The 20006-nt window shown below is 47.0% G+C and overlaps 1 protein-coding gene across 1 annotated transcript in view; it reads right to left on the bottom strand.

The window, feature by feature from the left end:
- The window catches only part of LOC123076757 (uncharacterized), an 80317-nt gene that overhangs the window by 39576 nt on the left and 20735 nt on the right, over positions 1 to 20006 (bottom strand). The window lies entirely within an intron of this gene.

The raw sequence follows: 20006 nt of genomic DNA, 5'->3' as shown, positions 1-20006 counted from the left end.
CTACCTTATCAAGTTCTATCGTTCGGTCGTGTGCTTTGTTTGGTGTTGCTTTATATATAAAGCGGCGCGAAAGCTTATTTTAAGAGAATTAATTGCTTATATGAAAAGTAAGAACTTCATACAAGCGGCAAAAAAAAGGGAAGAAGGGGGAAGGAAGACAAAAATATTAGAAGATGTTAGGAGCTAGGGTTCTGCCGGTTCTAGGGCGGAGATTGTAGGGGAAAGATGGAGGAAGACGAGGACGAGGGCGTGGCGGCCGGCGGCTGGGCGCCGTCCTTGTGTGGTGGAGAAGAGGCGGCGGCGCAAGAGGCGGCTAGGGTTAGGTCTCCCGGCTCCCTAAGGGAAGCCGAGAAAATAATGATTGCTTCTTGCTTGATTAGATTGATACATCCCCTCTCCTTATATAGAGAGGTTTACTTGACTCCTAAGCAAACGATCCTAATAACGATAAGATAATTGGGCTAAGCCCCTAATAACGATAAGATAACTTGGGCCACAACCCACTGGGCCAAGCCCCTAATATGCCGGTCATAACACTTCTCCCCGCCTGCACAAACAGCTCTCCCTCGAGTTGTAAGGTGGGGAAGCGCTTGCTGTACTCCTCGAGGTGATCAACCAACGTCAAACACCTTCGCGACAGCTGGGCGGCTAGGTCGGCGGCGACGGCGTCCTCCTCAATGTAGTCTGCAACCTCCAGGTAGAAGAGTCGCGGGCAGACGTGGTCGGGCGTGTAGGGCTCGTCGCAGTTGAAGCACAACCCTTGGCGGCGACGCTCGAATAGCTCGGCCGAGGTGAGCCGGCGGAACGGGCACGCCACGGTTGCGGCGAGGGGTGTCGCGGAAGACTGAGCAGACCGACCCTGCGCGGGAACATCCGGCCAGGGTAGCGGCCCGGGATGGTGATGCCTGCTGGATGGCCACCACGCGGCGCTCGAACGCGCGCGCGTAGTACATGGCCGTCTGGAGATCCCGAGGTCCCCGAAGCTCCACGTCCACGCGGATGTGATCCGGAAGTCCACCGACGAAGAGGTCCGCTCGCTGATGTGCCGTCACGCCCGACGCGTGGCATGCAGGGCCTGGAAACGGTTGGCGAAGTCCTGAACCGTGGAGGTGAAGGGAAGGCGGCCTAGCTCTGCCAGGCGGCTCCCGCGGATCGGTGGCCCAAAATGAAGGAGGCAGAGCTCGTGGAAGCGCTCCCAAGGGGGCATGCTGCCCTCGTCCTGCTCGAGGGCGTAGTACCATGTCTGCGCCGCGCCGCGGAGGTGGTAAGAGGCGAGCCAGGTACGCTCCGAGGCGAGGGTGCGCTGCCCTTGAAAGAACTGCTCGCACTGATTGAGCCAGTTGAGGGTCCTCCGTGCCGTCATAAGTGGTGAAGTCCATTTTGGCAAACCGCGGCGGTGTTTGAGTCGGAGCGTCATGGCCGACTGGCTTAGAGGTGCGAAGCAGCGAGGATTGGGACGCCTGGTCTGTATGGCCGCGGCCCGTGGAGTGCCCCACCGAGCCGGAGGGATCGCCGAACTGCACAGTGGGTGCCGGCGGGTCTCCATGTAACGCCCCGAGACCGACGCTCCAGAAGCCTTCCATGTTTTTCGAGTTCGTCGTGTGATTTATTGGTTTGTTGCATTTCATCATCGCATCATTTGCATTGCATTGGCACTTCGTTGCCGTCATGTTTTAAAACTTGCATTCGCTCGTTGTGCCGTTTCTCCCTTTGCCTTCATCACCTCTCTTAGACCCCCTCGCTTGCTCGTCCGAAACCTGTCCCGAACCCGACCCGCTCAGTCATCACCGTTGCATTCAGATCATCTCCTAACATCTATAAAACATCTCCGTTTTATTATTCGGGCTACCTAACCTATTTATTTACGACCGCCCGATTATAATCGGACGGACTGGTTTAACCCCTACCCTAATCCCCTACCTATATAAATAGTCCAACCCTAGACCAATCCCAAAAATCTAGCCCCCTTGTCCCATCGATCCCATCGCGCCGCCGCCACTCCTCCAGTCCCCTCTGCCTTCGGATCCCCTCATTCCTTCCCAAGCCAATCCAGCACCCGCCATTCATCTCCTCCTCGTCGGTGCTTCCCCGCGCAGCAAGCAGGAGCCGCAACCCCCTGCATCCTCTCGTGCTTCTCGCGCGCCGCCACAAACAGCAGCGCCACCGGAGCTCCCTTCGCCATCGAGCACTAGCAGGTCACCGCACCTCTCCTCCGTCTCCTTCTTCCTCTGGCTCTCACATCTCTCTTACTCGACTGCCCTCCCTCTTTGTTTGCCTACAGGACGAGCCCAGCCGCCGAGCTCAAGCTGCCTCGCCCGACCTTCCTCGTCGCCGTCTCCGACCAGCAGGTCGTCGAGCCCATCTGGATGCCGCCGTTGTTGCCGTTTCCCTGCCATGGCGCCTCGGCCTCCTCTGCTCCCGCACCTGAGGCCCCGAGCTCCTCCAGCTCGACCTGCTGCCGGAGACCTCGACTCCAGGCCACCCCTCTGCTCCCCTCCGCCCTTCCCTTTTTCCTCTCCTTCTCTCTCTCGACTCACATCTCTCTCTCTCTCTCTCTCCCTGTAGCTGCTGCAGCAAGGAGCCGCTGCCGCCAAGTTCGCCTGCCGCGGCCGATACTTCCCCTGCTTCGAGCAGCAGGTCAGGATCGAGCGCGCCCGCATGCCCGCGTTGACCTCCGCATCCGGCCACGCCGCCGGCAAGCCCTGCCTCCGTCGCCTCGCCAAGTTCCGCTGCCGGCGCATCCTGCATCGCGCCGCCCCTTCCCAAGCCCTCATCGCCGGCCTCCCCTGCTGTTGTTTCTGTTCTTCAGAGACGAGGGCAGTAGCGGCTCGCTCGTCCCGAGCGTTGACCGGGCCCTGCCTCGCCTCGATGTGCCTCCGTGGCCCGCAGCCAGCGCCAGGCCCAGCCGAAGCCAGCCAGCCCCAGCCTCTCCCTCCTCACCATCTTGGGCTTGGCCCATGGGTGAGCGCCCACAGCCCCTCCTCTATTTAGCCCATGTTCTGTGAAGTTTCAGCCCGTTATGTTTTTTTTCCTGTTTCAGCGATTTTAGCATTATCCAGTGAACGAGTGATTTACAGAAAAACCCCTAGACTTCATGCATTTAATAACTCCACAATCATGCATCTTATGTAAATAATTTATATATGAAAGATGCTTGGATTTTTGTCTAGTTTCACAATATGTCACTCTCATCCATGTTTAAAATGTTTAAACTTGCTGTTTGATTAATTTTGCATAAATGCCATGTTAAAATGATTTATTTCATAACTAAATAACCGTAGCTCGGATTTAAATAAACTTTATATGTAAATGGGGTAGAAAAATGCCTAGTTTAACATGGTGCACTTCATTTTGCTGTTTAACAACATTAAAATTGTGTTTAGGGCAGAACAGTACCAAATCTAAAATATGCACATGAGGATTTTCCGGAATTGTTGTTGGTTGTTCCGGCCTCATTTAAACTTGCCTAAATAGTTAGTTTACTTATGCTTTTCCTCTTGCCATGTTTAATAACATTTAATATTGTTGGGTACATAAACGAGAGAGAACTAAATAATTGATGTGGTGTTTCTTCAATATGCAACTCGTTGCATATTGAGCTCCATTTAATTTGTAGTGTTGTTTGGTGCACTTTGCCATGCCATGCATATTTAAACCGGACATGCATCATACTTGTTTTTGCATCATGCCATGTTTATGTGGTGGTTGTTTACTATGTTGTTTGTTTCTTTCCGGGTTGCTTCTCTCGTTACCTTCGGTTTCGTTCCGGAGTTGTGAGGATTCGTTCGACTACGTCCGTTTGTCTTCTTCATGGACTTGTTCTTCTTCCTTGCGGGATCTCAGGCAAGATGACCATACCCTCAAAATCACTTCTATCTTTGCTTGCTAGTTGTTCGCTCTATTGCTATGTCGCGCTACCTACCACTTGCTATATCATGCCTCCCATATTGCCATGTCAAGCCTCTAACCCAACTTTTTCCTAGCAAACCGTTGTTTGGCTATGTTACCGCTTTTGCTCAGCCCCTCTTATAGCGTTGCTAGTTGCAGGTGAAGATGAAGATTGCTCCTTATTGGATTATGTTTATGTTGGGATATCACAATATCTCTTATATTATTAATGCATCTATATACTTGGCAAAGGGTGGAAGGCTCGGCCTTATGCCTGGTGTTTTGTTCCACTCTTGCCGCCCCAGTTTCTGTCATACCGGTGTTATGTTCCTTGATTTTGCGTTCCTTAGGCGGTTGGGTGATTTATGTGACCCCCTTGACAGTTCGCTTTGAATAAAACTCCTCCAGCAAGGCCCAACCTTGGTTTTACCATTTGCTACCACCTATCCCCTTTTCCCTTGGGTTCTGCAGACTCAAGGGTCATCTTTATTTTAGACCCCCCCGGGCCAGTGCTCCTTCGAGTGTTGGTCCGAACTGAGCTGCCTGCGGGGCCACCTTGGGGAAACTTGGGGGCTGGTTTTACTCGTAGCTAGTCTCATTCGGTATTGCCCTGAGAACGAGATATGTGCAGCTCCTATTGGGATTTGTCGGCACATCGGGCGGCTTTGCTGGTCTTGTTTTACCATTGTCGAAATGTCTTGTAAACCGGGATTCCGAGACTGATCGGGTCTTCCCGGGAGAAGGTTTATCCTTCGTTGACCGTGAGAGCTTATAATGGGCTAAGTTGGGACACCTCTGCAGGGTATTATCTTTCGAAAGCCGTGCCCGCGGTTATGAGGCAGATGGGAATTTGTTAATATCCGGTTGTAGAGAACTTGACACTTGACTTAATTAAAATGCATCAACCGCGTGTGTAGCCGTGATGGTCTCTTTTCGGCGGAGTTCGGGAAGTGAACACGGCTTTTGGGTTATGTTTGACGTAAGTAGGAGTTCAGGATCACTTCTTGATCATTACTAGTTGACGACCGTTCCGTTGCTCCTCTTCTCGCTCTTATTTGCGTATGTTAGCCACCATATATGCTAGTGCTTGCTGCAGCTCCACCTCACTACCCCTTTCCTACCCATAAGCTTAAATAGTCTTGATCTCGCGGGTGTGAGATTGCTGAGTCCTCGTGACTCACAGATACTTCCAAAACAGTTGCAGGTGCCGATGAGACCAGTGCAGGTGATGCAACTGAGCTCAAGTGGGAGCTCGATGAAGATCTTGTTCGTTGTGTTGTTTCGTTTCCTGTTGATCAGTAGTGGAGCCCAGTTGGGACGATCAAGGATCTAGCAGTTGGGTTATCTTCTTTTCTTTTGGCTTTGACCGTAGTCGGTCTATGTGTGTACTCTGACTGATGTATGATTTATTTATGTATTGTGTGAAGTGGCGATTGTAAGCCAACTCTTTATCCCATTCTTGTTCATTAAATGGGATTGTGTGAAGATGACCCTTCTTGCGACAAACCACAATGCGGTTATGCCTCTAAGTCGTGCCTCGACACGTGGGAGATATAGCCGCATCGTGGGCGTTCCAAGTTGGTAAACAGAGTCATCCCCGACTTAGGAGCCCCCTGCTTGATCGAATCGCTGGCGTTGTGGAGTCTAGAACAAAAATGTTTTGAGCCTTAGGATTATATATATCGGAGAGTAGGATTCTTTTTACTCCTCAGTCCCTTCGTCGCTCTGGTGAGGTCTCCTGACGTAGAAGTTTTGACTTTTCTCTCCTCAAATTTCACAAAAAAAAATTTAGGATCACGCGGGTATCTTGGAATCGTTCCGATGGTTTTGTGACGAGAACATTGTTCTTGGTGCCTCCTGACATTTAGGGGTTGTGGTAGTGTCCCGGGGAGTTGAGCTCCGAGGTGTTGTCGTCACAATTTTATCGTTGCAGTTCTGGAATACCTGAGTTTCGCCGACATCGAAAATCTCTTTTATGCAGTTGTTGGTGAGATCACCTCGACGCCACCCAGTACTGGGGCGGGAGTTCGGGAGTATTGCCATAACTCGTATAACGGATGCTTTTCAAAGGTTGAGGTAAACGATTTCCGAAGGTTTCTTGGTTATGTGTTGACGGATGGATACAGCTGGATCTAGGGATTGTTAGTTTGGGTGATATATTTTGTGTCCCCTGTATCCCCAACACCAGATTGCATAACCAGAAAGTTTCGGGAGTTTCCTAGGATATCTTTCCGACAGATGCATGATATGAGATTGGGGTTCGACGTCTAGTGGTCCGCCTTTCCACGGTTGGTTTTAAAGTGGTCTCGTAGTGTCTTAAAGAGTCCTTCGCTATGCCGACTCGGGGACGCTTCGTATGTCATGTGCACTTCCTTGTACATGATGGTGCTGTACGATCGAGCCCGTGTGGGCCCCACCACGAAAACTTCGGACGAAATCTCTATCATATGTTTGTTCCGGCTTATTCTGCAAGCCAAATCCTTTGTTTTGTTTTGTGGTATTCGAGTTGCTTCGAAGTCAGGTGTTGATTCCCTACCTTTCCTAAGCGGTGTTCTCATACTTCTATGTGAATACTAATCCTTCTTGATCATCGAGATTGTCATCCCAATTCTTTCCAACCGGCGTGCTTCTCTTCAAGTAAATCCGATCATTCCAACATTCGCAAGATCAATTCTAAGCTTTTTCTCAACGGTGTTTATTCCATATGCCCCAAGTTGCCTTTATTTTCCCACCCTCCCACCCTTTTCTTCAAGGACTCAGATTTCTTAATCAAGTATCCATCTTATAGATGGGAAGTCTCTCCATTCTTTTCCGTCAATGTTCTTATCCGGTGATTTCCCATGAAGATACTAACGGAGCTTCAAGTTTATTATTCTTCGTTCTTTTTCTTCTCCGGTGGACTCAAGTCAAGCTTTCAGTGTTGATCGTATTCCTTTTATTTCAAGTGCTTTCTTATGCCGGTATATCTCTTAATCATTCCCCGCTTGCTATTCAATTGTTCCGGAGTGCTGAAGATATCTCTGAAGACTCATGTTTCCACTCTGCATCAATTCTAACTATTTTGAGGTTGTTATCTCATTCAAGCCATTTAATTCAACCGGTGCAATCTCCCTTTCAAGTAATCATTTCAACGGTGTTTCTTTTGAGTGGGCCCTAACCCACAGGTCTTTTTCCAGGATCTTACCTGACTCTTCTAATTTTTTCGGAGTTATTATCAAATTCATTTCAAAGTTTGACGTAAGAATGAATTATCATCAGTCAAATGTCTTTCTCCAAGATCTTTCAAATTCTTTTCATCGTTGGTTCAACCTTTCTAATTTTCATCCCGGAGTATCTCCACAATTTATGGTGGTGTTTCTTGTCATCATTCTCAACATTTGAAGACCGAAGAAGAGTTTTTCCTCCAAATCTTATCCGTTCTCTCAAGATTCATGGTTCTAACTTGTTGCCATCCTCTCAAATGGTTTCCAATCGCGCAATTCTTTCTGACCCATCCAGAGCATTTCAGAGTTGTTTTCATTTCTTGATCATCCAAAGGCCATCTTTTCAAAAGATTTCTTCGTTCTAAGTTTTCAGCCTCGTTCTCCAATTATTCTAAATTGATGTCTCTTCGTTCATCTCCATATTCTTCCGGTGCATCATTCAAGTATTATCTAATCAGCTCGGGATCTCTGCGTTCACTTGTATCTAAATTCTGTCAAGTATCTTCGTTCATTTTCTAATTCTTCCCGCTGTTTCTTTATTTTTTCTTCAATTGTTTTCTATTCTCGCGGTCGTTCGTTCAAGATTTATCTTCCTTTGTTATCATATCAATTTATTCGTTGTTTCAATCCTACCGGTGGTTCGATGAAGACCTTCCCAAGTTTGCGCAATATCTATCTTAATCCTTTCTACGAGAATAAGTAGTATGCCAAATCCGTTGCTTGTCATCAATCTAAATTGGTGAAGGCTAAGCATAATGTAACTCTTATTCTTGTTTCATCCAAGTGATTAATTCCTCATTCTGGAGATTCATCAAAATTCTTGATCTCATTTGTTCATTTTTCTTTCCGGAGCTCCAAGTTATTTCAATTATATCATTTCAAAGCTTCATCTAATCATTGCAAGGCTTCTCCCGGAGTTCTTTTCAACTTTCCCTTTCGTTTGATCATTCTTTTATTACCGGAGTTCTTCATGGAGGCTCTACATGGTGGCTCATCAAGGAGTCCTTTCATTCTTCAATTGTTCTTCAAGAATTCTCTCGAAGTTATGATCCGTCAAGCCATACTTCAAAATAAACATGGTGCTCAACACATGTTTGTTTTGAGGAGTTCAAGCATTTTTCATCTCGCATTCCAAAGTGCAATTCTTTCTACCTTATCTTTTGAGGTGGTGCTATGTCATTCTGGATAATTTCCCTTCGGGTCATGATTCACAAAGTTTTCAAGAGTGACATATTTAAATCCATCATTTTATCTTTGTTCAAGAGATCTTTTCAACCAATCAATCTTTTTGTTGGAGTTGTATTGGGTTATATTTCACCTAAAGCCTTCCCTAAGGATTGTTGCTATTTGTGGTGCTTATCAATGATCCAAGTTTTCTCCTATCCTCTTGGTGAAAGAAGTTTTTCATCTCGTTGGTGTTATCAATTATATTAGTTGTTTCCGTAGTGGCAGAATTTCGCCTCTATCTTGAGAAGTTTTCCATAAGCCCACTACAAGCATATTCGTTTCGTTGTTGGTTTTTCCAACAACTCCGTTCTAACCTTCTTGGAAAGGTGCTTTCCAAGCTCATTTGTGGCAGAAATTGGCATTTCCTTCTGCATTCTTTTATTCCAATGATCCATCTTCTATTCCTTCTTCCGGAGGGAATGTGAAGGTTGCTCTCTTCATCCCATCTTCTCCTTTTGTCAAGATCATGTTCTTTTCCTTGCTTACATCCATTTAACCGGAGTGCTACCCGAATTCTTTTATTCTCATTCCTTGCCTAGCTAATTTTAACCGGAGTGGTTTCAATTCCTTCTTGTCCATTTTGCTCGTCATTCATAGTTTTGCAAGCTCCAAGGTTCACATGGTGTTCCTTATTTCTCTTTTCTACCGGTGTGCTTTCATATTCCTTTTTGATCCGTTAAGCTCTTGTTTCATATTCTTCAACCTACAAAGGTTCTCGCAATGTTCCTTGTTCCTCTTTGATAACGGAGTGTTTTCAATCTCGTTCATCTCCCTGGTATTCTCTCTTTTCGTTCGTTCAATCTCTCAAGGTTCGTGGTTTCACTCGTTTGTCAAGAAGCAACTTTTGTTTTACCTCTTCCTCTTCCGTTTTTCTCCGGTGCCATCCTAGATCTCGGGACGAGATCCTCTTGTAGTGGTGGAGTGTTGTAACGCACCGAGACCGACGCTCCAGAAGCCTTCCATGTTTTTCGAGTTCGTCGTGTGATTTATTGGTTTGTTGCATTTCATCATCGCATCATTTGCATTGCATCGGCACTTCGTTGCCGTCATGTTTTAAAACTTGCATTCGCTCGTTGTTGCCGTTTCTCCTTTGCCTTCATCACCTCTCTTAGACCCCCTCGCTTGCTCGTCCGAAACCTGTCCTGAACCCGACCCGCTCAGTCATCACCGTTGCATTCAGATCATCTCCTAACATCTATAAAACATCTCCGTTTTATTATTCGGGCTACCTAACCTATTTATTTACGACCGCCCGATTATAATCGGACGGACCGGTTTAACCCCTACCCTAATCCCCTACCTATATAAATAGTCCAACCCTAGACCAATCCCAAAAATCTAGCCCCCTTGTCCCATCGATCCCATCGCGCCGCCGCCACTCCTCCAGTCCCCTCTGCCTTGGGATCCCCTCATTCCTTCCCGAGCCAATCCAGCAGCCGCCATTCATCTCCTCCTCGTCGGTGCTTCCCCGCGCAGCAAGCAGGAGCCGCAACCCCCTGCATCCTCTCGTGCTTCTCGCGCGCCGCCGCAAACAGCAGCGCCACCGGAGCTCCCTTCGCCATCGAGCACTAGCAGGTCGCCGCACCTCTCCTCCGTCTCCTTCTTCCTCTGGCTCTCACATCTCTCTTACTCGACTGCCCTCCCTCTTTGTTTGCCTACAGGACGAGCCCAGCCGCCGAGCTCAAGCTGCCTCGCCCGACCTTCCTCGTCGCCGTCTCCGACCAGCAGGTCGTCGAGCCCATCTGGATGCCGCCGCTGTTGCCGTTTCCCTGCCATGGCGCCTCGGCCTCCTCTGCTCCCGCACCTGAGGCCCCGAGCTCCTCGAGCTCGACCTGCTGCCGGAGACATCGACTCCAGGCCACCCCTCTGCTCCCCTCCGCCCTTCCCTTTTTCCTCTCCTTCTCTCTCTCGGCTCACATCTCTCTCTCCCTGTAGCTGCTGCAGCAAGGAGCCGCCGCCGCCAAGTCCGCCTGCCGCGGCCGCTGCTTCGAGCAGCAGGTCAGGATCGAGCGCGCCCGCATGCCCGCGTTGACCTCCGCATCCGGCCACGCCGCCGGCAAGCCCTGCCTCCGTCGCCTCGCCAAGTTCCGCTGCCGGCGCATCCTGCATCGCGCCGCCCCTTCCCAAGCCCTCATCGCCGGCCTCCCCTGCTGCTGTTTCTGTTCTTCAGAGACGAGGGCAGTAGCGGCCCGCTCGTCCCGAGCGTTGACCGGGCCCTGCCTCGCCTCGATGTGCCTCCGTGGCCCGCAGCCAGCACCAGGCCCAGCCGAAGCCAGCCAGCCCCAGCCTCTCCCTCCTCACCATCTTGGGCTTGGCCCATGGGTGAGCGCCCACAGCCCCTCCTCTATTTAGCCCATGTTCTGTGTAGTTTCAGCCCGTTATGTTTTTTTTCCTGTTTCAGTGATTTTAGCATTATCCAGTGAACGAGTGATTTACAGAAAAACCCCTAGACTTCATGCATTTAATAACTCCACAATCGTGCATCTTATGTAAATAATTTATATATGAAAGATGCTTGGATTTTTGTCTAGTTTCACAATATGTCACTCTCATCCGTGTTTAAAATGTTTAAACTTGCTGTTTGATTAAATTTGCATAAATGCCATGTTAAAATGATTTATTTCATAACTAAATAACCGTAGCTCGGATTTAAATAAACTTTATATGTAAATGGGGTAGAAAAATGCCTAGTTTAACATGGTGCACTTCATTTTGCTGTTTAACAACATTAAAATTGTGTTTAGGGCAGAACAGTACCAAATCTAAAATATGCACATGAGGATTTTCCGGAATTGTTGTTGGTTGTTCCGGCCTCATTTAAACTTGCCTAAATAGTTAGTTTACTTATGCTTCTCCTCTTGCCATGTTTAATAACATTTAATATTGTTGGGTACATAAACGAGAGAGAACTAAATAATTGATGTGGTGTTTCTTCAATATGCAACTCGTTGCATATTGAGCTCCATTTAATTTGTAGTGTTGTTTGGTGCACTTTGCCATGCCATGCATATTTAAACCGGACATGCATCATACTTGTTTTTGCATCATGCCATGTTTATGTGGTGGTTGTTTACTATGTTGTTTGTTTCTTTCCGGGTTGCTTCTCTCGTTACCTTCGGTTTCGTTCCGGAGTTGTGAGGATTCGTTCGACTACGTCCGTTTGTCTTCTTCATGGACTTGTTCTTCTTCCTTGCGGGATCTCAGGCAAGATGACCATACCCTCAAAATCACTTCTATCTTTGCTTGCTAGTTGTTCGCTCTATTGCTATGTCGCGCTACCTACCACTTGCTATATCATGCCTCCCATATTGCCATGTCAAGCCTCTAACCCACCTTTTTCCTAGCAAACCGTTGTTTGGCTATGTTACCGCTTTTGCTCAGCCCCTCTTATAGCGTTGCTAGTTGCAGGTGAAGATGAAGATTGCTCCTTATTGGATTATGTTTATGTTGGGATATCACAATATCTCTTATATTATTAATGCATCTATATACTTGGCAAAGGGTGGAAGGCTCGGCCTTATGCCTGGTGTTTTGTTCCACTCTTGCCGCCCCAGTTTCTGTCATACCGGTGTTATGTTCCTTGATTTTGCGTTCCTTAGGCGGTTGGGTGATTTATGTGACCCCCTTGACAGTTCGCTTTGAATAAAACTCCTCCAGCAAGGCCCAACCTTGGTTTTACCATTTGCTACCACCTATCCCCTTTTCCCTTGGGTTCTGCAGACTCAAGGGTCATCTTTATTTTAGACCCCCCCGGGCCAGTGCTCCTTCGAGTGTTGGTCCGAACTGAGCTGCCTGCGGGGCCACCTTGGGGAAACTTGGGGGCTGGTTTTACTCGTAGCTAGTCTCATTCGGTATTGCCCTGAGAACGAGATATGTGCAGCTCCTATTGGGATTTGTCGGCACATCGGGCGGCTTTGCTGGTCTTGTTTTACCATTGTCGAAATGTCTTGTAAACCGGGATTCCGAGACTGATCGGGTCTTCCCGGGAGAAGGTTTATCCTTCGTTGACCGTGAGAGCTTATAATGGGCTAAGTTGGGACACCTCTGCAGGGTATTATCTTTCGAAAGCCGTGCCCGCGGTTATGAGGCAGATGGGAATTTGTTAATATCCGGTTGTAGAGAACTTGACACTTGACTTAATTAAAATGCATCAACCGCGTGTGTAGCCGTGATGGTCTCTTTTCGGCGGAGTTCGGGAAGTGAACACGGCTTTTGGGTTATGTTTGACGTAAGTAGGAGTTCAGGATCACTTCTTGATCATTACTAGTTGACGACCGTTCCGTTGCTCCTCTTCTCGCTCTTATTTGCGTATGTTAGCCACCATATATGCTAGTGCTTGCTGCAGCTCCACCTCACTACCCCCTTTCCTACCCATAAGCTTAAATAGTCTTGATCTCGCGGGTGTGAGATTGCTGAGTCCTCGTGACTCACAGATACTTCCAAAACAGTTGCAGGTGCCGATGAGACCAGTGCAGGTGATGCAACTGAGCTCAAGTGGGAGCTCGATGAAGATCTTGTTCGTTGTGTTGTTTCGTTTCCTGTTGATCAGTAGTGGAGCCCAGTTGGGACGATCAAGGATCTAGCAGTTGGGTTATCTTCTTTTCTTTTGGCTTTGACCGTAGTCGGTCTATGTGTGTACTCTGACTGATGTATGATTTATTTATGTATTGTGTGAAGTGGCGATTGTAAGCCAACTCTTTATCCCATTCTTGTTCATTACATGGGATTGTGTGAAGATGACCCTTCTTGCGACAAACCACAATGCGGTTATGCCTCTAAGTCGTGCCTCGACACGTGGGAGATATAGCCGCATCGTGGACGTTCCAAGTTGGTAAACAGAGTCATCCCCGACTTAGGAGCCCCCTGCTTGATCGAATCGCTGGCGTTGTGGAGTCTAGAACAAAAATGTTTTGAGCCTTAGGATTATATATATCGAAGAGTAGGATTCTTTTTACTCCTCAGTCCCTTCGTCGCTCTGGTGAGGTCTCCTGACGTAGAAGTTTTGACTTTTCTCTCCTCAAATTTCACAAAAAAAAAATTTAGGATCACGCGGGTATCTTGGAATCGTTCCGATGGTTTTGTGACGAGAACATTGTTCTTGGTGCCTCCTGACATTTAGGGGTTGTGGTAGTGTCCCGGGGAGTTGAGCTCCGAGGTGTTGTCGTCACAATTTTATCGTTGCAGTTCTGGAATACCTGAGTTTCGCCGACATCGAAAATCTCTTTTATGCAGTTGTTGGTGAGATCACCTCGACGCCACCCAGTACTGGGGCGGGAGTTCGGGAGTATTGCCATAACTCGTATAACGGATGCTTTTCAAAGGTTGAGGTAAACGATTTCCGAAGGTTTCTTGGTTATGTGTTGACGGATGGATACAGCTGGATCTAGGGATTGTTAGTTTGGGTGATATATTTTGTGTCCCCTGTATCCCCAACACCAGATTGCATAACCAGAAAGTTTCGGGAGTTTCCTAGGATATCTTTCCGACAGATGCATGATATGAGATTGGGGTTCGACGTCTAGTGGTCCGCCTTTCCACGGTTGGTTTTAAAGTGGTCTCGTAGTGTCTTAAAGAGTCCTTCGCTATGCCGACTCGGGGACGCTTCGTATGTCATGTGCACTTCCTTGTACATGATGGTGCTGTACGATCGAGCCCGTGTGGGCCCCACCACGAAAACTTCGGACGAAATCTCTATCATATGTTTGTTCCGGCTTATTCTGCAAGCCAAATCCTTTGTTTTGTTTTGTGGTATTCGAGTTGCTTCGAAGTCAGGTGTTGATTCCCTACCTTTCCTAAGCGGTGTTCTCATACTTCTATGTGAATACTAATCCTTCTTGATCATCGAGATTGTCATCCCAATTCTTTCCAACCGGCGTGCTTCTCTTCAAGTAAATCCGATCATTCCAACATTCGCAAGATCAATTCTAAGCTTTTTCTCAACGGTGTTTATTCCATATGCCCCAAGTTGCCTTTATTTTCCCACCCTCCCACCCTTTTCTTCAAGGACTCAGATTTCTTAATCAAGTATCCATCTTATAGATGGGAAGTCTCTCCATTCTTTTCCGTCAATGTTCTTATCCGGTGATTTCCCATGAAGATACTAACGGAGCTTCAAGTTTATTATTCTTCGTTCTTTTTCTTCTCCGGTGGACTCAAGTCAAGCTTTCAGTGTTGATCGTATTCCTTTTATTTCAAGTGCTTTCTTATGCCGGTATATCTCTTAATCATTCCCCGCTTGCTATTCAATTGTTCCGGAGTGCTGAAGATATCTCTGAAGACTCATGTTTCCACTCTGCATCAATTCTAACTATTTTGAGGTTGTTATCTCATTCAAGCCATTTAATTCAACCGGTGCAATCTCCCTTTCAAGTAATCATTTCAACGGTGTTTCTTTTGAGTGGGCCCTAACCCACAGGTCTTTTTCCAGGATCTTACCTGACTCTTCTAATTTTTTCGGAGTTATTATCAAATTCATTTCAAAGTTTGACGTAAGAATGAATTATCATCAGTCAAATGTCTTTCTCCAAGATCTTTCAAATTCTTTTCATCGTTGGTTCAACCTTTCTAATTTTCATCCCGGAGTATCTCCACAATTTATGGTGGTGTTTCTTGTCATCATTCTCAACATTTGAAGACCGAAGAAGAGTTTTTCCTCCAAATCTTATCCGTTCTCTCAAGATTCATGGTTCTAACTTGTTGCCATCCTCTCAAATGGTTTCCAATCGCGCAATTCTTTCTGACCCATCCAGAGCATTTCAGAGTTGTTTTCATTTCTTGATCATCCAAAGGCCATCTTTTCAAAAGATTTCTTCGTTCTAAGTTTTTAGCCTCGTTCTCCAATTATTCTAAATTGATGTCTCTTCGTTCATCTCCATATTCTTCCGGTGCATCATTCAAGTATTATCTAATCAGCTCGGGATCTCTGCGTTCACTTGTATCTAAATTCTGTCAAGTATCTTCGTTCATTTTCTAATTCTTCCCGATGTTTCTTTATTTTTTCTTCAATTGTTTTCAATTCTCGCGGTCGTTCGTTCAAGATTTATCTTCCTTCGTTATCATATCAATTTATTCGTTGTTTCAATCCTACCGGTGGTTCGATGAAGACCTTCCCAAGTTTGCGCAATATCTATCTTAATCCTTTCTACGAGAATAAGTAGTATGCCAAATCCGTTGCTTGTCATCAATCTAAATTGGTGAAGGCTAAGCATAATGTAACTCTTATTCTTGTTTCATCCAAGTGATTAATTCCTCATTCTGGAGATTCATCAAAATTCTTGATCTCATTTGTTCATTTTTCTTTCCGGAGCTCCAAGTTATTTCAATTATATCATTTCAAAGCTTCATCTAATCATTGCAAGGCTTCTCCCGGAGTTCTTTTCAACTTTCCCTTTCGTTTGATCATTCTTTTATTACCGGAGTTCTTCATGGAGGCTCTACATGGTGGCTCATCAAGGATTCCTTTCATTCTTCAATTGTTCTTCAAGAATTCTCTCGAAGTTATGATCCGTCAAGCCATACTTCAAAATAAACATGGTGCTCAACACATGTTTGTTTTGAGGAGTTCAAGCATTTTTCATCTCGCATTCCAAAGTGCAATTCTTTCTACCTTATCTTTTGAGGTGGTGCTATGTCATTCTGGATAATTTCCCTTCGGGTCATGATTCACAAAGTTTTCAAGAGTGACATATTTAAATCCATCATTTTATCTTTGTTCAAGAGATCTTTTCAACCAATCAATCTTTTTGTTGGAGTTGTATTGGGTTATATTTCACCTAAAGCCTTCCCTAAGGATTGTTGCTATTTGTGGTGCTTATCAATGATCCAAGTTTTCTCCTATCCTCTTGATGAAAGAAGTTTTTCATCTCGTTGGTGTTATCAATTATATTAGTTGTTTCCGTAGTGGCAGAATTTCGCCTCTATCTTGAGAAGTTTTCCATAAGCCCACTACAAGCATATTCGTTTCGTTGTTGGTTTTTCCAACAACTCCGTTCTAACCTTCTTGGAAAGGTGCTTTCCAAGCTCATTTGTGGCAGAAATTGGCATTTCCTTCTCCATTCTTTTATTCCAATGATCCATCTTCTATTCCTTCTTCCGGAAGCAATGTGAAGGTTGCTCTCTTCATCCCATCTTCTCCTTTTGTCAAGATCATGTTCTTTTCCTTGCTTACATCCATTTAACCGGAGTGCTACCCGAATTCTTTTATTCTCATTCCTTGCCTAGCTAATTTTAACCGGAGTGGTTTCAATTCCTTCTTGTCCATTTTGCTCGTCATTCATAGTTTTGCAAGCTCCAAGGTTCACATGGTGTTCCTTATTTCTCTTTTCTACCGGTGTGCTTTCATATTCCTTTTTGATCCGTTAAGCTCTTGTTTCATATTCTTCAACCTACAAAGGTTCTCGCAATGTTCCTTGTTCCTCTTTGATAACGGAGTGTTTTCAATCTCGTTCATCTCCCTGGTATTCTCTCTTTTCGTTCGTTCAATCTCTCAAGGTTCGTGGTTTCACTCGTTTGTCAAGAAGCAACTTTTGTTTTACCTCTTCCTCTTCCGTTTTTCTCCGGTGCCATCCTAGATCTCGGAACGAGATCCTCTTGTAGTGGTGGAGTGTTGTAACGCCCCGAGACCGACGCTCCAGAAGCCTTCCATGTTTTTTGAGTTCGTCGTGTGATTTATTGGTTTGTTGCATTTCATCATCGCATCATTTGCATTGCATCGGCACTTCGTTGCCGTCATGTTTTAAAACTTGCATTCGCTCGTTGTTGCCGTTTCTCCTTTGCCTTCATCACCTCTCTTAGACCCCCTCGCTTGCTCGTCCGAAACCTGTCCTGAACCCGACCCACTCAGTCATCACCGTTGCATTCAGATCATCTCCTAACATCTATAAAACATCTCCGTTTTATTATTCGGGCTACCTAACCTATTTATTTACGACCGCCCGATTATAATCGGACGGACCGGTTTAACCCCTACCCTAATCCCCTACCTATATAAATAGTCCAACCCTAGACCAATCCCAAAAATCTAGCCCCCTTGTCCCATCGATCCCATCGCGCCGCCGCCACTCCTCCAGTCCCCTCTGCCTTGGGATCCCCTCATTCCTTCCCGAGCCAATCCAGCAGCCGCCATTCATCTCCTCCTCGTCGGTGCTTCCCCGCGCAGCAAGCAGGAGCCGCAACCCCCTGCATCCTCTCATGCTTCTCGCGCGCCGCCGCAAACAGCAGCGCCACCGGAGCTCCCTTCGCCATCGAGCACTAGCAGGTCGCCGCACCTCTCCTCCGTCTCCTTCTTCCTCTGGCTCTCACATCTCTCTTACTCGACTGCCCTCCCTCTTTGTTTGCCTACAGGACGAGCCCAGCCGCCGAGCTCAAGCTGCCTCGCCCGACCTTCCTCGTCGCCGTCTCCGACCAGCAGGTCGTCGAGCCCATCTGGATGCCGCCGCTGTTGCCGTTTCCCTGCCATGGCGCCTCGGCCTCCTCTGCTCCCGCACCTGAGGCCCCGAGCTCCTCGAGCTCGACCTGCTGCCGGAGACATCGACTCCAGGCCACCCCTCTGCTCCCCTCCGCCCTTCCCTTTTTCCTCTCCTTCTCTCTCTCGGCTCACATCTCTCTCTCCCTGTAGCTGCTGCAGCAAGGAGCCGCCGCCGCCAAGTCCGCCTGCCGCGGCCGCTGCTTCGAGCAGCAGGTCAGGATCGAGCGCGCCCGCATGCCCGCGTTGACCTCCGCATCCGGCCACGCCGCCGGCAAGCCCTGCCTCCGTCGCCTCGCCAAGTTCCGCTGCCGGCGCATCCTGCATCGCGCCGCCCCTTCCCAAGCCCTCATCGCCGGCCTCCCCTGCTGCTGTTTCTGTTCTTCAGAGACGAGGGCAGTAGCGGCCCGCTCGTCCCGAGCGTTGACCGGGCCCTGCCTCGCCTCGATGTGCCTCCGTGGCCCGCAGCCAGCACCAGGCCCAGCCGAAGCCAGCCAGCCCCAGCCTCTCCCTCCTCACCATCTTGGGCTTGGCCCATGGGTGAGCGCCCACAGCCCCTCCTCTATTTAGCCCATGTTCTGTGTAGTTTCAGCCCGTTATGTTTTTTTTCCTGTTTCAGCGATTTTAGCATTATCCAGTGAACGAGTGATTTACAGAAAAACCCCTAGACTTCATGCATTTAATAACTCCACAATCGTGCATCTTATGTAAATAATTTATATATGAAAGATGCTTGGATTTTTGTCTAGTTTCACAATATGTCACTCTCATCCGTGTTTAAAATGTTTAAACTTGCTGTTTGATTAAATTTGCATAAATGCCATGTTAAAATGATTTATTTCATAACTAAATAACCGTAGCTCGGATTTAAATAAACTTTATATGTAAATGGGGTAGAAAAATGCCTAGTTTAACATGGTGCACTTCATTTTGCTGTTTAACAACATTAAAATTGTGTTTAGGGCAGAACAGTACCAAATCTAAAATATGCACATGAGGATTTTCCGGAATTGTTGTTGGTTGTTCCGGCCTCATTTAAACTTGCCTAAATAGTTAGTTTACTTATGCTTCTCCTCTTGCCATGTTTAATAACATTTAATATTGTTGGGTACATAAACGAGAGAGAACTAAATAATTGATGTGGTGTTTCTTCAATATGCAACTCGTTGCATATTGAGCTCCATTTAATTTGTAGTGTTGTTTGGTGCACTTTGCCATGCCATGCATATTTAAACCGGACATGCATCATACTTGTTTTTGCATCATGCCATGTTTATGTGGTGGTTGTTTACTATGTTGTTTGTTTCTTTCTGGGTTGCTTCTCTCGTTACCTTCGGTTTCGTTCCGAAGTTGTGAGGATTTGTTCGACTACGTCCGTTTGTCTTCTTCATGGACTTGTTCTTCTTCCTTGCGGGATCTCAGGCAAGATGACCATACCCTCAAAATCACTTCTATCTTTGCTTGCTAGTTGTTCGCTCTATTGCTATGTCGCGCTACCTACCACTTGCTATATCATGCCTCCCATATTGCCATGTCAAGCCTCTAACCCACCTTTTCCTAGCAAACCGTTGTTTGGCTATGTTACCGCTTTTGCTCAGCCCCTCTTATAGCGTTGTTAGTTGCAGGTGAAGATGAAGATTGCTCCTTATTGGATTATGTTTATGTTGGGATATCACAATATCTCTTATATTATTAATGCATCTATATACTTGGCAAAGGGTGGAAGGCTCGGCCTTATGCCTGGTGTTTTGTTCCACTCTTGCCGCCCCAGTTTCTGTCATACCGGTGTTATGTTCCTTGATTTTGCGTTCCTTAGGCGGTTGGGTGATTTATGTGACCCCCTTGACAGTTCGCTTTGAATAAAACTCCTCCAGCAAGGCCCAACCTTGGTTTTACCATTTGCTACCACCTATCCCCTTTTCCCTTGGGTTCTGCAGACTCAAGGGTCATCTTTATTTTAGACCCCCCCGGGCCAGTGCTCCTTCGAGTGTTGGTCCGAACTGAGCTGCCTGCGGGGCCACCTTGGGGAAACTTGGGGGCTGGTTTTACTCGTAGCTAGTCTCATTCGGTATTGCCCTGAGAACGAGATATGTGCAGCTCCTATTGGGATTTGTCGGCACATCGGGCGGCTTTGCTGGTCTTGTTTTACCATTGTCGAAATGTCTTGTAAACCGGGATTCCGAGACTGATCGGGTCTTCCCGGGAGAAGGTTTATCCTTCGTTGA

This window comes from Triticum aestivum, chromosome 3D, assembly GCF_018294505.1.
Source record: "Triticum aestivum cultivar Chinese Spring chromosome 3D, IWGSC CS RefSeq v2.1, whole genome shotgun sequence".
Lineage (NCBI taxonomy): Eukaryota > Viridiplantae > Streptophyta > Magnoliopsida > Poales > Poaceae > Triticum > Triticum aestivum.
Note: the sequence above shows the minus strand (reverse complement) of the source record. Positions and strands in the feature narration are given on the sequence as shown.